This window comes from Acipenser ruthenus, chromosome 4 (genome assembly GCF_902713425.1).
Source record: "Acipenser ruthenus chromosome 4, fAciRut3.2 maternal haplotype, whole genome shotgun sequence".
NCBI classification, from domain to species: domain Eukaryota; kingdom Metazoa; phylum Chordata; class Actinopteri; order Acipenseriformes; family Acipenseridae; genus Acipenser; species Acipenser ruthenus.
In genome coordinates, this window is record NC_081192.1 from 21,819,060 (window position 1) to 21,838,663 (window position 19,604).

At 39.2% G+C, this 19,604-nt stretch overlaps 1 protein-coding gene across 1 annotated transcript in view; it reads right to left on the reverse strand.

Moving 5' to 3' along the window:
• Positions 1-19,604, reverse strand: part of LOC117399333 (gamma-1-syntrophin) — a 137,681-nt gene that overhangs the window by 60,267 nt on the left and 57,810 nt on the right. Inside the window, exon 2 of the mRNA XM_034913109.2 lies at positions 6,467-6,607. The gene's annotated coding sequence lies outside the window, so the exon portion shown is untranslated. The remainder of the gene's footprint in view (positions 1-6,466; positions 6,608-19,604) is intronic.

The window sequence follows — 19,604 nt, forward strand, 5'->3', positions numbered from 1 at the left end:
TTACAAATGGCAGATTTAGGCTTACACTATACTAAATACTGGCTTGAATATTACAGTAGAATCAGATATTATGCCAGCTGCCTAGAAAAACTATCTCTGAAACTATAGATATCAGTAATTGCTAGCACAGCACTTTTGTATTTATGGCACTTGCCGTACCATCACATTTATAATTTTCACATGTATTTATTTAACCAGGATAGAACCCTTGAGATATGCATCTCAATATTACCTGGAATAACTTTACTCAATGCCCCTTGCTGTGCTGACACAAAGACTTGTAACCATGTGCTTAATCAGCTAAAGAAAAGGTCCTATATTATATACAATACACATCTGGATGTAACAGTTTTCTATGAATGTTCCCCTGTATATCAGTATAAGTAATATATACTCTATAAGCTGGAAGTCATTATCAACTAACCGGGACATGAACAAGAAAAAACCTTGCATAATAGGTACTAAAACATATTGCTGTATTTCTTGTATGCTGCATATACAGTACAGCCCATTACCAATGGTAAAGTGTGTGGTCTTAGTATGTATAATATATATTATACATATAGCACATGAAAAAAGTTTTTTTTTTTTTTTTTAATGTACATAAAAGGTTTAAAAGATTAAACAAATCTTATTTTCAGGACGTTTTGGGCAAAAGCCCTTCTTCAGCTGAACCTTTTCTTTCATATGCCTACACACACACACACACACATATATATATATATATATATATATATATATATATATATATATATATATATATATAACAGTCTATTATATTTAAACAGTTATATATTTGAGATCTGCTGCATGTTTAATAGAAAATAACTGTTGAATTTAATTTGTAATACGATTCTATTTAAATAGAGGATGCTTCATGAAGATTGATAAGAGTACTGTAGTGAACATGTTTTTTTAATTATGTTTTAAATGCGCACAAGGTTTTGACCTGAGTGGGTGTGAGAGCTGAGAAGAGATTCAGAGATCAAAGCAGGAGCTGCAGAGTACGGTTGGCCATGCTCCAGCTCCGGAGCCAGCTCCGGGGTCTGGACCCGGAGCGGAGCTTGCAAGTTTTCTGAGCTGAGCTCCAGAGCCGGAATACAGCTGGAGCTCAGGATGCTGGAGAGATGGAGCGGAGCTGGAGCTAGGACCCTTGGGCGCTCTGGAGCATGGCGACAGAGCTGAGGTTCCGGAGCAGCTCCACTATTTCCTACATTTCACATTTATAAAAATCCTTCCTGAGTTATTCAGTTCAAACATTTGAATGAACAAAATAAATAAGTATATAAAATAACTAAACCTAAATACAGAAGTACTTTAATGTACATAATATTTCTGTTGGCCTAAGGGGTCATCAAAAACTATCAACTAGAATCATGTATTCTGGTATCTGCAGCCATTACCTTTTATGAAACCCAGTACAGGCATATAGAGAGGGTCCACATAATCGCGCAGTAAGAGGACAGGGAGTGAAAGATTATAGTCAAATGCAACCCGAAACATACATAGAAGGCTAAGATTGTATAATAAAATAAAAGCTTGGTGAAGATTGGTACAAAATCAAGGCAGTTATCATGTTCACAATGTAGTGTGTGACACTGTCACAGGATGGCTTGAGCGGTGAAGAACACAGGACACAGACAGGAGTGGTAAGTGATGAAAATGTGCTGATGCGCCGGTTTATTATTAAATAGAAAATAAAAAGGTTGAACAAAATAAAAGCACTTTGTAAAATAAAAACGGCACTGTAGCCAAAACAGACAGACAAACACAGTGGACGAACACTAAACAAGTATCTTGCGAGTCCTCTTGCACGAGTAGCATTTGTTAGTTTAACCCTTTGCGGTCCTATGTCGGACCTGGTCCGACATCGCAATTTTCCCTTTCCGGTCCAATATCGGACCCTGTCCGACATCATCAAAAAGACGCAAAAAACAGGTCTCTAGCCGTTTTTTCTCCGGAAAAAACCGAGAAAACCATTCAATGGTCGAGTGAGACCGATAGGAGCCGAGAGAAGCCGAAAAAAAAGGGGCGTATCTCATGAATACTGATAGACCCGACACCACATAGATAACACGGACATAAACAGACAAGATAGCTGCTTCCGCATCCAGTGCTCAGAGAATATCACAGACATTTGCAGAGCTTTTTGAGATGTTATAGTAATAAAATAATGACTTGGATCGCATTATTGAGGAGTTTGGTGATAAAACGAGTGATCAAGAGATGATTTATCGGTATGTACTATTATTACGAGTTATTTGAAAAATATAGCGAACGAGGGGTGGGGTGGTGCTGGAGATGCAGTACTGAGTGTCCTGTTGATATGCAGTGCCTTTTAAACCTGTTTTACTGTCAAAAAAAATACTTTTAAACAGCGCGTCTAAAATAAACTGCGCCGCACACCCCTTGTTCGCTGTATTTTTCACATACCTCTTCATAGTCGTGCATACTGATAAATCATCTCCTGATCAGAGTTTTATCATCAAACTCTTCAATAATGCGATCCAAGTCATTATTTTATTACTATAACATCTCAAAAAGCTCTGCAAATGTCAGTGAAATTCTTTGAGCGCTGGATGCAGAAGCAGCTATCTTGTTTGTTTATGGCCGTGTTATCTCTGTGGTGCCGGGGCTATGTGTATTGCTCAGATCCGCCCCATTTCTTTCAGCTTCTCTGGGCTCCTATCGGTCTCACTCGGCCATTGAATGGTTTTCTTGGCTTTTTACGGAGAAAAAACGGCTAGAGACCTGTATTTTACATCTTTTTGATGATGTCAGACAGGGTCCGACATCGGACAGGAAAGGGAAAATTGTAATGTCGGACCTGGTCTGACATAGGACCGCAAAGGGTTAAACATTTCTTGTGTCTGCGTGTGAATGTGTGTTCATAGTAAAGCCTTGATCTTTGTAACACATCAATTAAATATTGTTAGTAAGAGAACTAATCAACCCAGATAAACATTAAATTATCGATTATTGAATTGTTCCTACATTAACTGGTGACCCTGACGTGATAAGAGTGATTTAGCACAGTAAGTGCCGGGTTTATGAACATACAGACACAAAGAATTAAACTTGGAATTTAATTTGTAGTAGTGGTTTTTCCCTTCCAATTGTGTACAACAAGCAGGATTGGAATTGAAAACCAGAGTGCTGTAAAGTAGTTGCTTTTCCCTTCTAACAGCGTATAACAGCGTTGTAGAACAGAAAATCACAGAGCAGTAAAGTAATCTTTCCGCAAACCACATTTATCAAATATTGATTGCCGCAGTGTTGTTTGATTTCTTGTGTATTTTTAAGTGTATAACCACGGGCTGTTTAATTTTGACTTAAACCAAGTTAGAAAGTATAGCCATGTCTGTAGTTTCAGATTCAGAGACTGATGGTGGAGATGCCTAGATTGGAAGTTGCTTCCGAGCAGGGGCTATATGAATATCTGGTAGTGGTGATTAAACATTATACACCGGGGGCTCCCGATCCAGGGGATCTTGTCGTTTCTCTCACAGTCGAATCTCAGGAGGGCTCAGGAAAATATGGTTCGGTAACTTTAAGTTAAGGCTGTGAGACCTATTTGTGCAATTGCTACTATAGCGTGTCTATCAACTAAAAGGTTGGAATTGGCACAGGACAAATATCAGGTAGTGCAGGAGAGATGTCAGGTTTTGGGGAGCAAAAATCAGGATTTGGTTGGAGAGCTTCAGGCTGTAACTGGAGAAAATCAGGCTTTGAGGTGAGAGCATGCTAAGCTTAGAGATGAAACAGCAGCCGGAATTCAAGATCTGAGGAGTAGCCTGGATAGGTGTCAACTGCGTAACACAGAGCTTAACGAAGCAATGCGTAGGAATAATGAGGTGAATGGTGGTTTGATCAGTGAGAAGGCTGCATTAAAACGTAGAGTTGAAGAGTTGGAACAGGAGAGAGCAATGGTAACATGGGATAGAACTAAGGCTGATGCCAAGGAGGCTGAGTGTGTAGCACTGCCTCCCCGAAACCCACGGGCTAGCACTCTGGGTTTTCAATATCCAAGAGATATCCGCAATACATGCGCAGAGGAGTCTGAGTTGTCAGTGTCTCCATGAGACCAGCACCCGAATACACCTGGCTTTCCGAACACAAGAGACACACACAGAACACAGTTAGGGTCTAAATTACATTCAGTGAACTGTTAAGCATGACTGTAAAAGTTCCACAGTTCGACCTGACAAAAAAGGGTAATCATATAGAAGACTTCATCGCTACAACTAGAGGTTTTATTGAATTGGCTGGAATTCTAGAAGAGGAGCAAAAGTCATTTTTTTCTTAAACAAAGGTTACTGCATGCTGCTTGGGTAAATAATTTACCGGAGGAAACGCAAAATAACTTTGAGAAATTATGTCAGGAGTTGTTAATAAAGAAATACTCCCCTTTTTCCAACCCAGGTGTAGCTCTAACTAGGGCTTACAACATGAAATGTATGGAAAAGGAAGAGCCTTGTGATTTTTACGATGAGCTTAAGTGCACATACCAAGCAGGTTGTGGTCCAGGTGAGGATACCGATAAAATGGTACAGTTTAGACAGTTGTATTTGAATAGCTTGCATACAGTGATAGGAGAGTTTGTCAGTTTGGATGTGATAGTGGATAAGGCACGAGAAATCTGGTCCCGTAAAATAGGGAGTTTCCATAGGAAAGACGCAGCAGCTACAGATATGATTTATGCAGTAGCAAGCGAGGAGCCGTCCCTGCAGACAGAGGGATCAGAACTGCCAGCTGCTAAAACAAATAAACAACAGTACCAGGTAAGGGAGGCGAGACCTCAGCAGTCCGAGAATAATTATAGTAACAATTCAGCCGGCAGGAACCAAGTTAGCCAGCGCTGGGGTAATTGTTAAATACAAGGTTTAAACAAAACAAAACACTCAAAATAAATGACACAATGGCCAAATGAACAGACAAACAAGTATTGTGCTGGTGCTTCCAGCATGTCGTAACAATTGTTATTATTCTTTTCTCTTTTTTTAAATTACTATCCTCTCCACACCCTTTCTCCACTCACGAACACACAACCTCGAGTGAGTGCTTCGTGCCTCTATATATACAGCTGTGCCAAGATTCAATTACTAATTAATTATTCACTTGAATCTCAGCACGTGAACTAATTTGTGCAATCCCATGCTCACATACTATTACATACTTTATCTGCACGTGAAGTGATTGTGCAATCTCTGTGCCTAAATACAACTATATATATTTTAAATCACTAGTGTTACACAGACCCATTTATATACATATACACCAACATTAACATACCACATGCAACATATAACACAAAATACACACATGGGCGGGGCACACTGCCACAGGGAAAAGTGGCTGTGTTGATCTTCTGTATATATATAGAAATCCCATATAGTGCTATTTTTCCTATTGTTATCTTAGAAACTTGCCAACTTCTGACAAGATGGTAAATCGGTGCAAAATAGGTTGTGATACGAATATTTAATTTCTGTCAACTGTGCCATTTCTGACTGACAAAAGACATTTTTTTTCCCTTCGATTACATGTACAAAAAAATTCTGGATATTATTCCCAGCACTCAATTATTATACACATATTTTCCTTATTGAAATGTGTGTTGAACAGTTAACTGCATTGTATATTATTATTACACCAAGACTGAGAACATTTACCATAAAAAAACTAGTAATAATAATAATAATAATAATAATAATAATAATAATAATAATAATAATAATAATAAATAATAATAATAAAGCCTACGGGTCTCAAAAATGTTCCAACCCTCCTAGAATTATTAGGCATGTTATAAAAACATATAAGCAATCAATTACATTTTTTTAATGGCTTTTGTATATTAACCTGCAAAACAAATATTGGAAATGCTGTACAGAAAAATTAGATCTGAAAATAATTAATTAATTTATCACAAAAGCTCTTCAAGATGGCCCCCCGGTGCAGTTTGTAGGGCAATGAGTTATGTTCATGAATAAATAAAAAATTATAACTAATTAAACTCAGTCCTGTAGATGAGATTTCATTAAAGTATATTCTAGAAATATCATAAAAAGCGCATTTCCAATTAGATCATATATTTAATGTGTATAAGAGCATATTTGTCTTAGCACTTTCAGCCAATTAGTGTGAATTTATTCATTTTCAAGCAGTTTCATTAAACAGAGAGATAATAAGTGGTAAACTCCCTGGTAATGTAAATGTATCTAAGGAAAAATCCACCAGTCTATTGGTTAATTAAAACAAATTAGGGCAGAACATGTTTTTGTTGTTTTTTTAGACAAAGCTGACATGAATATTAATATAAGTACAACAATGCTAGGCAATCCACAAATACTTCCATGAACACATTACTATTGAATTGTCCCTCCTCTCTTACAAGCATTAATTTTCACAGTTACCTAGAAATTTAGAAAACATTTAATGTGCAATGAGAAAATAAATTAAATACCTGTAACTTTTTCACCCAGTGTTTTGGAACCTATTCATCTATCAGTACAGCTATACACGGATCATGATGTTTCCATGGGCATTGATTGTAGCAAAGGACCATTTTAATTTCTGGGTTTGGTCCAACTGTACACACTGATCCCTGTGGAAACACAACATAATGACTCACTGTAAGAAATAATTCATGCTTTGAAATCAATTACATGTGTTGTAACTAAGGATATAAAATCAATTTCGCTACATTTAATTAGCAACTGTATCGCCCCCGACTGCTCCTTCTCAGCGATGACTCCCAAATGAATATTAGCCTTCAGACACGACGGCTCTTGTTGGCTGGACTAACAGCAGCTAGAAAGTCAATCCTACGAGGTTGGGTGGAGACAGAGGTACCCTTAGATCGTGTCTGGTTGCACTCATTTGCAGATATTGTGTTGGTGGAGAGAAGTACAGCTAGATTACATCATGCCAGTGCAAAAACTGTAACAGCATGGACAGATGCCTTTTCTTATCTCAGAAGTTTATTTTAATTAGGCCCTAACCCCCCCCCCCCCCCCCTCTTTTTTTCTCTCTGTCATTCTTTTACTTGTTTTAGAGCTCCCAATTGTTAGTTTGTATTCATGTGTACTATGCCCAATTATTTTACTTTCTTGTTATGGAAAACAAATAAAAAACAATTGTTCAAAAAAAAAAAAAATAGCAACTGTATCATTTCTACAGCCCCCATTATCATTGTAAAGATTAACCTTTAATGTCAATGACATTTTCTTAACATCTAAGGTACTACACAATAGAGAGTTACTACTGTCCAATACAGTCAGCTCCGGCAGAGTTTTCATTTCAAAGGAAATATATAACTCTTATGTCCTACAGCAGAGGAATGGCATAGCATATGTTGAAGTTCAACTGTACAATGAGGGCAGCAGTAATCTTATTCAGAACGGAGAATCCGCAATTTGATGATTGATTGATTTACAATTGAACAGATGATTTAATGATGATGATTAGGCTGGAGACCTTGTCCGTGGGTACTCGACAGCTACCTGTGTGAGGCCGCCTCCCCCCAAAAGACGAGGCCGCCAAACCATGAATGGATAAAATAATAATGAATGATTAACGCAACGAGCCGCAGTGGCACACTGACACCTACCTCCAAAAAAATATGGAAAAAGATGAATGAAAGTGAAACAGCTGAGACACGCCTGCCCCCCAGAGCATGACTGCACTGAGGAAAGAGCCCAGCCTCTCCAGCTTGACCACGTACCCTGCAGAACTAAATATGAACCACTCAGCACCCCCTACTCATATTATTTTTATTTTTTTATGGTAGGGGGAAACCTCAGGGAATCCATGGCTTAGGGTAGCCCTTCCTCTATTCTCTAAGACAGTTGTCTCCCATTTCGGCCTCACCGCTCGTGACTGATAGGCCAAAACAAAAGAAACGACATGGGTAAAAGCCAGACAGAGCCTTTATGGCGCTTGGTGATGGCGTATTAGTTATGGCCGGATTTTCCTTTCCAGAAAAGCAACCAAGTTCTCAATGAAGGGTAGGGAAGTGGGTTTGAAAACCATAAGGACACACCTTTAAATGGATAATCTATTAACAATTAAACATGTTTTATTTAAAGAATTTTCATATCTAATGACTTAAGTCCCTTCCTCACTGACAGTCCTACACGGGTCCCAACCCAGGTTCTGGCTACCTGGGTCACAATCCCGTGTAGTGTGTGCATGAAATGCATGAAATTTGTTCGTAAGCAGACAAAGTAACAAACAGCCATGCCTACGTGAAGGTTTCACTTCCAGAACATTTCTGTTTATTCTGTTTAGTCATATATCTGTTTATTGAGGCACACCATGAGCCAGATGGCAGCAGGGATGAAGAAAAAATGGCTGTAATCAACATTTGGGCCAATGATTCAATCCAGAGAAGCTGAACAGGTGAAAGGGTGGTCATATGAACATTTTTTAATGTTCTGTTATAATAGAAATCATATTTTATATTGTAAATAATCCATGTGTTTGTGGTTTTTAGTGTTAGATCATTTTCCTAATGAGCATTGTAAAAATATGCAACAGTGCAAGATTCTAGATTCTTATTAAAGTGTTGCAAAGGTCACTACTTGGGGATAAATTACATTTCAGAAAAGTGAGACTGCATAATTTCCATTCTGACCTAAAGGTGAGATGTAATGAAATACAGTTTTAACCAAATTAGCTTGAATATTTTTTTTATTTCAATTATTTTTTTAACGTAAAAAAAGAAAGACAAAATAAGATAATACAGAAACAATGAGAAAAAAAGTAATTGAAAATTACTGCATTACTGTTTGGTGACATAATTGAAAATAAAATAAGTAAATAAATAAATAAATGTATAGGCAAAATCATCTTATTAGCATTACCTACAAGTGTACAGCATAGAGTAAATGAACAAAAGTACCTGCATTAAATATAGGACCCTATAGAGAGAGGAAAGAAGAAAATAAATAAGTAAATAAATACATAAAGGGAAAGAGTTGGGTCTCAGACTATTGCGAGAAAGTGCAGTCAACAATAATAGGAGTTAGGGAGTGGGGGCTGTAAATTGTAAGGTGTGAGAGAAACGGTTGCCATGCAGTATAGAATTTAATACTAGAACCCTTAAGAGTAAATCTGATTTTTTCAAGTTTGAGGAATTGCATGATGTCTCTAATCCAATGAACATGAGAAGGGTGGGGCAGTCTGCCTCCAATTCATCAAAATAAAGCAGCGGGCCAAAAGAGATGCGAAAGCCAGGGTGCTGGATTAGAGTTTGGACAAAGGTAGCCCATCAGGTGCAACACCAGATATCACTATAAGTGGTATGGGGTCAATGGGCAAATTAAAAATTTGGGAGACGGTCTCAAAGGCAAAGTTCCAAAATGCGACTAGCCTGGGACAGGTCCAAAACATATGGATTAATGAGGCTGGAGCCTGCTTACATCTATCACATGTAGGATCAATGTTAGGATAAATGTTTCACAATTTAATTTTGGACATGTGGATGTGGTGAAGGATTTTGAATTGAATCAGAGCGTGGTGTGTACAAATAGAAGAGGAGTGTAAGTCATCTGTAAAATTAAAGCCAAGGTGCTGCTCTCAGGCAGCCCTTATAGTAGATATTGAAGGACAATGTAAGGAAAAAATGGAATTGTACATTTTAGAAATCATACCCCTATATTGAGGATTAAGTTTAAGAAGAGAATCGATGGGGGATTCAACAGGTAAATTGGAGAAATGAATCACCTTACTACGCACAAAGTGTCGAATCTGCAAGTACCGAAAGAAGTATGTATTTGGTATATTACATTTTTAAGAAAGTTGCTCAAAAGAAGCCAAATTGTCATCAATATACAGATCTTACACAAATTTCAGACCCTTACCATGCCATGCCTGGAAGGAAACATCATTCAAATAGGGTGCAAAATTATGATTCATAGCAGGGAGAAAACATTGATTGAGATTGAAAACCAAAATTCTGTCTAAACTGGGCCCAAATCTTAAGTGAATGTTTTACTATAGATTTCCATTACATAAGAGTAGATGTTAAAACTTCATGCTGATTTGAACTTGGCTCTCGCCAAGATAAGCACCAACTAAGACGTAGCTTCATAGTAAACTAATATGATCCATATGTGTCTCCATCCATTTGCGCTTCCTTCCATACGATGATGTAGATATCCTTCTGTCTGGTGTTGATGGCTGAAGTGTAATGCTGGCTCCAGGGATTAGCTTATTGCCTCCCTAGCGCATCAGCACACACAACGGCTGTGATGCTGGCTCCGGGGATCAACCATAGTGCGGTCTCCCCAGCGCATCAGCATGACAACCGTCTGGATTGAGCTAAGTAGGGTACATCTCTGGGGTCTTCAAGTGGGCACCTTCCATCCTCGGTGTTTCGTCGACTAGCCCACGACACCTCAAGAGGGCTCAATGGTGATGCTAGCCCAGATTACTTACCTGTACATCAGCGTTTCTTTTTCTATTGTGCTTGAGATCCCCAGCCAGAATCTTTCCGTCTCAACCACAGCCAGTTGCTGCTCCTCTCTGCTGCTTCAGATAAGTTCTTCACTTTGCGACGCAATTCTTGGCCACTGAATCCGACGTCTCTGAGAAACCGGGTTGTAGATTGTGCCACAAATCCTTGACAACCCACTTCCACTGGGTAAACCCGGACTCTCCATCCTCGCTGTTCCACTTCAGTGGCTAGTTGAGCATACAGCAGTTTCTTCATCTCATACGCCTCATCTACAGCATCCTCCCATGGCACTCTACCAGGTGAACAAGGCGTGCTGATCCAGACCACAAGACAATATCTGGTCGAAGGTTAGTGGTGGCAATCTCAGGTGGAAAAATAAGCCGTTGACCAACATCTGCCATCATTTTCCAGTCTCTAGCAGTTTCCAGTTGTCCTGGGCGAGGATTGGTTTTAACACCTTTTCTTGGTGGTTGCTCTCCTGGGTGGAGGAATGTTGTCTTTTGTGTGTAATGTTTTGATGGAACAGGTGGCAACTTATTGGTCATGTTACACTTGTCTTCCAATGCTAAGGCCAAACATCGCAACACCTGGTCATGGCGCCAAGTAAACCGTCCTTGGCTAAGAGCCACCTTACATCCTGTCAAAATGTGCCTTAATGTTGCAGGTGATAAACACAAAGGACATGAGGGATCCTCTCCTACCCAGAGGTTTAGGTTCTGTGGTGATGGGAGAACATCATATGTTGACCTGATAAGGAAACTGATCCTGCTCTGTTCCATTGACCATAGGTCTTGCCAGCCAATCTTGCATTGTTCCACACTCTCCCATCTCATCCATTCTCCCTGCTTGGCTTGGGAAATGGCCTTTATACACCTCATCCTCTCCTCCTGCTTTTGCACCTCGTTGACTGGTGGGTCCAGCTGAAGAATAAGATCAGTTAGCTCTGACAGTCTCTTCTTACAACATGTGTTCTTTTGAGCAGTGAAAGAGATGATCTGACCACGCAGGTAAGCTTTCATTGCCTCCCATACCGTTGTAATGGGGACTCCTGGGGAGTTATTCATATCAAAAAAATAAGTAATCTGTTCAGACATAAATTTAATGAAATTTTCATCAGAAAGTAGCAGGCTGCTAAAACGCCAAGGAGCCCTGGGCGTAACCTGATGAAAGAAAATGTAGTTCTAATATGACAGGGGCATGATCAGATATAACTATGCTGTGATACGTACAAGAGCGAACTGAGGGCAGCAGTTTATTATCCAGAAAAAAATAATCAATACGTGAGAATGTGTGGTGAACAGGAGAAAAAAAGAGTATTGTCTACCTGTAGGAAATAAAAAGCACCACGGGTCAGGAACCCTGTAATCTGAAAGAAAGCATCAGATGGCTAAAGCAGTTTTAGAAAGTGAGGTAGATTTTGAGGATGAGCGATCTAACGTAGGATTTAAGCAACAGTTAAAGTCCCCACCCAAAAGTAAGTGATACGTATTTAAATCAGGAAGTGAAGTTAAAAAATGTGTAATAAAATCCCTGTCATCCCAGTTTGGGGCATAAACATTGGGTAGAATCATGGGAGTATTAAAAAGTCTGCCTACAACAACAACATAACGAACGTTCTTATCTGCAATAACTTCATAAGCAACAAATGGTATGTTTTATGTACTAAAATTGCAGCACCTCTGGCCTTGGCATGAAATGCTGAATGGTAGAGCTGCCCCACCCAATCCCTGTGCACGCGGAAGTGATCTGACATTCGAAAATGGGTCTCCTGCTAGAATGCAATTCCAACATTTAAATGCTGGAGATGCGCTAGAACCTTGTTTTGTTCACAGATAGAGGTGAAAGACTACAACCCATAAAATACAAATTTTCAAAAAAATAAATTTTTGGAGGAAAATAATAAATAAATATTTTAAAAAGATTTAATAAACAAATAGTTACAGTGCCGTGAAAAAGTTTTGCCCCCTGTCTGATTTTCTGCATTTTTGCACATTTTTCACATTGTATTTGGTCAGATTTTTTTGTGGGTGGTAGTAGTATATAGAGGGAGTCTGAGAGAAAAAATGACACCAAAGTTTGGTGCTTCTTTCATTTGTTTGGTGTGCAAGGTAATCAAACATGCAATCTTCAGGTGTGAAAAAGTTATTGCCCCCCCTAGTTAACTCAACCCAAATAAAGGGATAATTAGGGTCAGCTGTTTTGAGTACTTTGGTTAACAACCAGGCCTGATTTGGGCCAGCCCTGCCCAATATAAATCTGACTAACATTGGCCCTTACCAGCAGAGTGAAGTTGTCAGCACACAGGTTCTAGAGGCACATCATGCCACAAACAAAAGAAATCCCTGAAGACCTCCGGAAAAAAGTTGTTTATGCCTATCAGTCTGGAAAGGGTTACAAAGCCATTTCTAAGGCTCTGGGGCTCCACCGAACCACAGTCAGAGCCATATTGTCCAAATGGAGAAAGTTTGGGACAGTAGTGAATCTTCCCAGGAGTGGCCGTCCTGCCAAAATCTCTCCAAGAGCAAGGCGTAAAATCGTCCAGGAAGTCACAAAGAACCCTAGAACAACATCCAGGGATCTGCAGGCCTCTCTAGCCTAGGCTAAGGTCAGTGTTTATGACTCCACCATCAGAAAGACACTGGGCAAAAATGGGATTCATGGCAGAGTAGCAAGGCGGAAACCATTGCTCACTAAGAAGAACATGAATGCTCGTCTCAAGTTTGCCAAAAAGCACCTGGATGATCCTCAAGAGTTCTGGAACAATGATTTATGGACAGATGAGTCAAAAGTGGAACTTTTTGGCCGACATGGGCCCCGTTATGTCTGGCGAAAACCAAACACTGCATTCCACAGTAAGAACCTCATACCAACGGTCAAGCATGGTGGTGGTAGTGTCATGGTTTGGGGATGCTTTGCTGCATCAGGACCTGGACGCCTTGTCATCATTGAAGGAACCATGAATTCTGCTTTGTATCAGAGAATTCTACAGGAGAATGTCAGGCCATCCGTCTGTGAGCTGAAGCTGAAGCGCAGCTGGGTCATGCAGCAAGACAATGATCCGAAACACACAAGCAAATCTACATCAGAGTGGTTGAAGAACAAGAGATTTAGTTTTGGAATGGCCTAGTCAAAGTCCAGACCTAAACCCCATTGAGATGTTGTAGCAGGACCTGAAACGAGCAGTTCATGCTCAAAAACCCACAAATGTCACTGAGTTGAAGCAGTTCTGCATGGAGGAGTGGGCCAAAATTCCTCCACGGCACTGTGAGAGACTAATCAATAACTACAGGAAGCATTTGGTTGCAGTTATTGCTGCTAAAGGGGAAGAAACCAGTTATTGAGTCTACTTTTTCACACGGGGGCATTGGGTGTTGCATAACTTTCTTTAATAAATAAATGAAATATGTATCAATTTATATTAGGTTTTGGTTGAAGATCTGATAACATTCAGTGTAAAAAATATGCAAAAATGCAGAAAATCAGACAGGAGGCAAATACTTTTTCACGGAACTGTATAATATTAAAGAGACTTACATATGCAAGTAAGCAAAGACAGTAGCGACCATAGGAGCCAAACTATTTGACACTAGCAATACAGGTACCACGGCCAGTATTAAGTAGTCCAACTCAATTAGAGCGTAATGTTTTTAAACTGAAAATAACTAATTAACATAAAAAAATACTGAAAGTCTCTCAAGTCTGCACAAATAATTTGATACATTGTGCCCACGTAAGAAAAAAAAGAAATATGTATATCTTGATGTCTTTTTGATGATGTCGGACAGGGTCTGACATCAGACCGGAAAGGAAAAATTGACCTGGACCGCAAAGAGTTAAATGTCAGGTCTCTGTCATTGCCATTGAAGCTAAGGAAGATGAGGAGGAGCTTGAGCATAATGAACTGATAGTAAGTGATTGTGATGAAAGTGACTCTCAGGATTAATAAATAATAATAAAAGAAAATGTAATTTCAGGTAGGCCTACATGTAATGCATATTTGTCTAATGCAGTTATTACATTATTAAAAGTTTTGATAATTTTAAGCGTGCTGAAAATAGGCCAGATACAAACCTCTTGGTGTATTTTAACGTATTTTGTTGTATTAACAATGTACAAGTTTGAGATTACATCCCCTGAAATACCCTTAGTCACGCCCCCTCTGATAGCTAGTTCAATCACGTTTCCTCCAATCCATGACTGACACATCGCTTACCATACTAGGGCGATGACTTCTGGTATTGTGACTCCACCCCCTTCCTTGATGGCCAGCTTCTGACTGACCCTGGAATGAACTGCCGAACCACCCAGTACGAGGCACACTGTTCCTGTTATACCGTGCCCTCACAGGTCAGGAAGGAGATTGTTGACTACGATTCATTGGCACTCTGTCACTATATATATATACTGTATATATAGATATATACACTGATGCACAAAAGAAACACAACACTCAGGTCTAATGAATTTAATCAAATATTTTAAACATAGATATCAAACAAAATCACAGAAAATGTGAACAAAAATACAGATCAAAGAATCATAAGTTTTCAGTATAAAACGTGACACTGTCAAAATGAAAACATTACAAAGTTAGTAGCGGGTATGACATCCCTGAGCATTAACACAATCCTGGCAGCGTTGACACAAAGACCTGATCAGCCTCTGGATAGACTGCTGTGGGATGTTCTGTCACTCTTCCTGTGCAGCTGGTCGTGGCTGGCTGGTCGTGGTTGTCTTTACATGATTACGCAGATGGATCAGTCAGATGGTCCTGGGCCGGTGTGGTGACCCTCTGGCTTCCAGGACGTGGCCTGTCCCTTACAGACCCGGTTTCCTGGTTTCTCTGGACTAGTCTGCTGATTGTTGAAGCAGAACTTCTCATTCTCTGGGCAACTTTTATATATATATATATATATATATATATATATATATATATATATATATATATATATACATATATATATATATATATATATATATACATATATATATATATATATATATATAGGCTAACTTCACTATAACGAACCCTTTTTATAACGAACACCCGTTTTTCCCAACAGCAAGAACCGATTTTTTCAATGCAAATTAGCCCTATTAGAATGATCACGTACAGGATCGACCCGGATACAACGATCTCATTACTGACTGACACTGAACTTTCTCCAGAGTCAAGTGTGTTATTCTCTCAGTGAAAACAAAGACCATGCTTGACTAATTCAAAGATAACGCTAATTCAAAGATGACCTATTGTAGTACGAATCATGCATGATGAATGCAATCGTTGCCTGTCAGTCATCTTCACACAAACTGCAACCAGGCAACGAGCAATCTACGATGGATATTTTTTTCAAGAGAAAGGACATGTAATTACTGTATTCAGCATGTAAGTGTACATTCTATCCTTTTTCATTTCTTTACTGTTTTCTTTTAACATACCTGTAGCAGGGCGATTGCCCTGCACAGGGGGAAATTAGTGTTGGTGTAAATTATATGTGGAAACGGGTTTGTTTTGTGTGCTTTTTGGAGTTATGTTTGATCAAATATTTGTTTACAGACGGGCACTCGATTGAGACTTGCTGCCTCCCTGTCTTGTACGTGTCCTCTGTGCGTTACCTTCGTTGGTAGCGTCACATGACCCGTTTGTTTACTTTCTGTTTTGTGTTTAATAAATCCTGCGTGCCTGTGCCGGCATTTCAACTCCAATGCGGTCTCTGTCTTGCAATGCGGTTACCCACACATGTGACATGAGTACCTTGTCACAATACTGTTTAAATGTTGATCAATGTGAAGAAATCTTCATAAAAGTAGTATATAAATTTGACATTTTGTCATTATTCTGATACAGAAAAATGCCAAACCCTATTATAGTGAACACCCTGATATAGAACATTGGGGGACCTGGAGAAAACCCTTATGTGCATGTTTCCCATATGACATCATCAATAACACAAGGACTATGATTTCCCAGTGTTATGTCCATATGGCCAGTCTTCAGGGAGAATTTGTCATGTGCTTAGTGATGTCAAGTGTGACAGGAAGCATACACATAAGGGTGCAGAGTTAAGGTCGCGTGGCTACCTTAACTTGCAATTTCCTAACTTTTTGGACTTTTGCAACCAAATCTTAACGTTACTTTAACAAAGTTTTTGCCATTGAATTTCCATTCTTTTGCAGAAGGCATCCTGTAAAATCAAACAACCACATCTGCCACATAATGCAGTGGTGGAAACACAACTTGAGACACTAAATAGCACAGAAGAAAGAGACACGCACTAAGTATGTAAAGTTTTTTTTTTTTTAAAAGCCAGATTTATTGAAATCAAATTCAAATGCCAAATCAAATGTGAAAAATGTGAATCCCTGCCCCTGAGGCTGGAGAGGTGGGGACAGCAATGGCTGTCCCTGAGGCTGAAGAGGAGGGGACAGCACTGGCTGTCCCTGAGACTGGAGAGGGGGGGACAGCAACGACTGTACCTGAGGCTGGAGAGATGGGGACAAATTTGAACAGTAGTGCTGAGGGCAGTTATTCTTCATGTTGTATGGATTTGTCATCTCTCCCTAGAAAGATCATGTAAGAATCATGCAGGTTTTTAGGCAGTCTGATGCCTTGCATGCATTGTGTATCGTTACATTGAAACCATTGCTCATCTTTTCGCACCCAGGCAACATGGTGATGGTTTTCCCTTTGTGGAACACAATTGCCAGAGTTTAACACTGGAAGCCCCGTGGAGGTCATTTTGGCGGTTTTTGGTTTTAAAAATATTATTTTCTCCAGTCGTGTAACACATATGGGGCTGTGCGTTCGTGTACCTTTCTGTCCGTTAGTATTAAATATTCTCACAAAGCATGAAACACGGGAGTGCAGAAATAAAGGAGATATATTACATTATACCTCAAAGCCCCGGGAGCAGTCACATTGACGACCACACAGAAAACAATTGTATTGTGATTATACAGAACGGTATTCTACTTTATTATTTTTATTTACCAGTCCGCAATGTGTTTAGCTGTAATTCGATTAGTCTCTACTCTCTGCCTGCGTGAATGACTGACAGTCTATTGTTTTTCAATCAGCCTTTTGAAAGGCTGGCGCCTGCTTGCCAGCTGCGCTGCTTTGGTCAATCAATTTGCATCGGGACTAGTGAAATTAAATACCAGAGACCGTGGTGTTTTACAACGCAACAACAGCTGAAATTGATGTTTGGATGGTACGGTGTGAAAGCTTCCGTGAAAGCTGGCTCCCCACGGTGGTCAGTTGAGGTGTTTTACAATTGCGTACTTTACAAAGAATGCATGGAGCAGAATTTACCAAGGAGAGAATATATTTTACAGTTAGCACAGGAATTTCGCAAGGAGCATTTGGAACAGAGAGAAACTGCCAAGCGTGTACCCACAGCTGAAGCTGGCAATCCTGCTGAGAGCCGCAGGAGACACCAATGCAGGTTGGCAAGTGCCATAAAAACAAATGACTGACACCGCCTTTCTGAACAGCTGTGCCCTGTGCAGAAAGGCGGTGTGGAGAAGCGCATTATCTTACTCAAGGTGAAGGAATTACCCAATTTGTTGAAAAACAAGAAAAAAGAAAAAGAAATTAGACTTTTTTTTTTATATAACTTCTTGTGCTGTGCGCTTCTGTAAAATGTTTTCTTCTAAGTTTATCTACGTTGTTCAGTTGCTTTTGCGCATCTGATAATAAACCGATTGCTGTTGAAAAGTTAAAAATGTATTGCTATCGTTTCAGTTTTATAAATATGTATGTTGTAAACCGATCTCTTTTCAGATATATATTTACTTAAATTTTCTTGTTTTCATATATAAAATAAATTCTCTGTGTTTGTATATATTGTAACGGGCACGGCTGGACTGACTCGCCGTTGCCACCTGTCGGCGAATAGGGCGCTGTGCCCGGAGCCAGTCCCCTACATTTGGTTAATGTGCAGCAGAGGATGCTGGGAGTACGAACTATGGTAGGGGAGAAACGGAATTATTGTTGTTGTGTTTATTTGTTGTTACTGTAAAAGTTCCAGTACTGTTCCATGCATTTCCCTGTAATTGTTATTACCCTTCCGGTGTTGTTTGTTAAATATGTGAATGTCACCCTGAGAGGCAGAGTAGTGCTCTGCTCTGGGGTGGGGAAGGGCTGTGTGTGTGTGTTCGGGAGGGTGCTGACTTGCTGTTAGCTGCTTAATAAACTGCATTACCTAAAAGAGCTATTGTGTGCGTGTCTCCGTTAATCCCTGTGCTCGCTACAATATATATATATATATATATATATATATATATATATATATATATATATATATATATATATAATATGCTTAGGTTTTTCAAATGTTTATGTAAAGTACGTACTATTACACCGACTGTTTCTCCGTTCGTTATACTATTTACAGTGTTTTGAATACAGCCGTCAGAAAGAAGGCTACGGGGCTTCTAGGTATGAGTATATCTCCTGTCCTTCTATTAGTGTTAAAATGTTTTCCTAACAATTACTCTGTCATGCTTGAAATTGGCAAGTGGGAAGTGCTGTATTAATTGTAATATCATGACATCTTAATAAACTAATAAACAATATGGGGGATAATTAATTCTGTGTTTGAATTTTAAAATGGCGTTATATAAATCTGGTGATACAGAGCAGTATGTTTATTTTCTAACTCAGCACAAGTGACATTCCAAATAAGTAATTTTTGGTAGGAAGATACGTATAAAATGCATTCATGTCTTTATAAAATCATTTTCATTTCGGAACATTCTTTTAAAAACTGTGAACAGGAGCATGTTATCATGTATGTCTTGTTGTCAAACAACATTTTGTTATTGTTAAACTTGTTAAAATGTGGACCGCAATACCTCTGAAAGAAATCTATACTGCAGTGTCGTTGCTTGCAATTGCTGTACTAGCTACATGCTAGAGGTTGTGCCCCCACCAGTTTAATTTAATCTTAATTGTATAATAAGTAACACTATACACAGGGTCACTTTAATTTTTCACGTTTTATTATTTAAAAGCACAGCGAAGTTATCAATTTCAATAGCAACAGAAACTAGATTTGTTTGTGGAATGGAACGGTATCATTGAACTCCCGACCGTACCATAACAAAAAAGTCAGAGGGGGAAAATGAAAATCTTATTTCC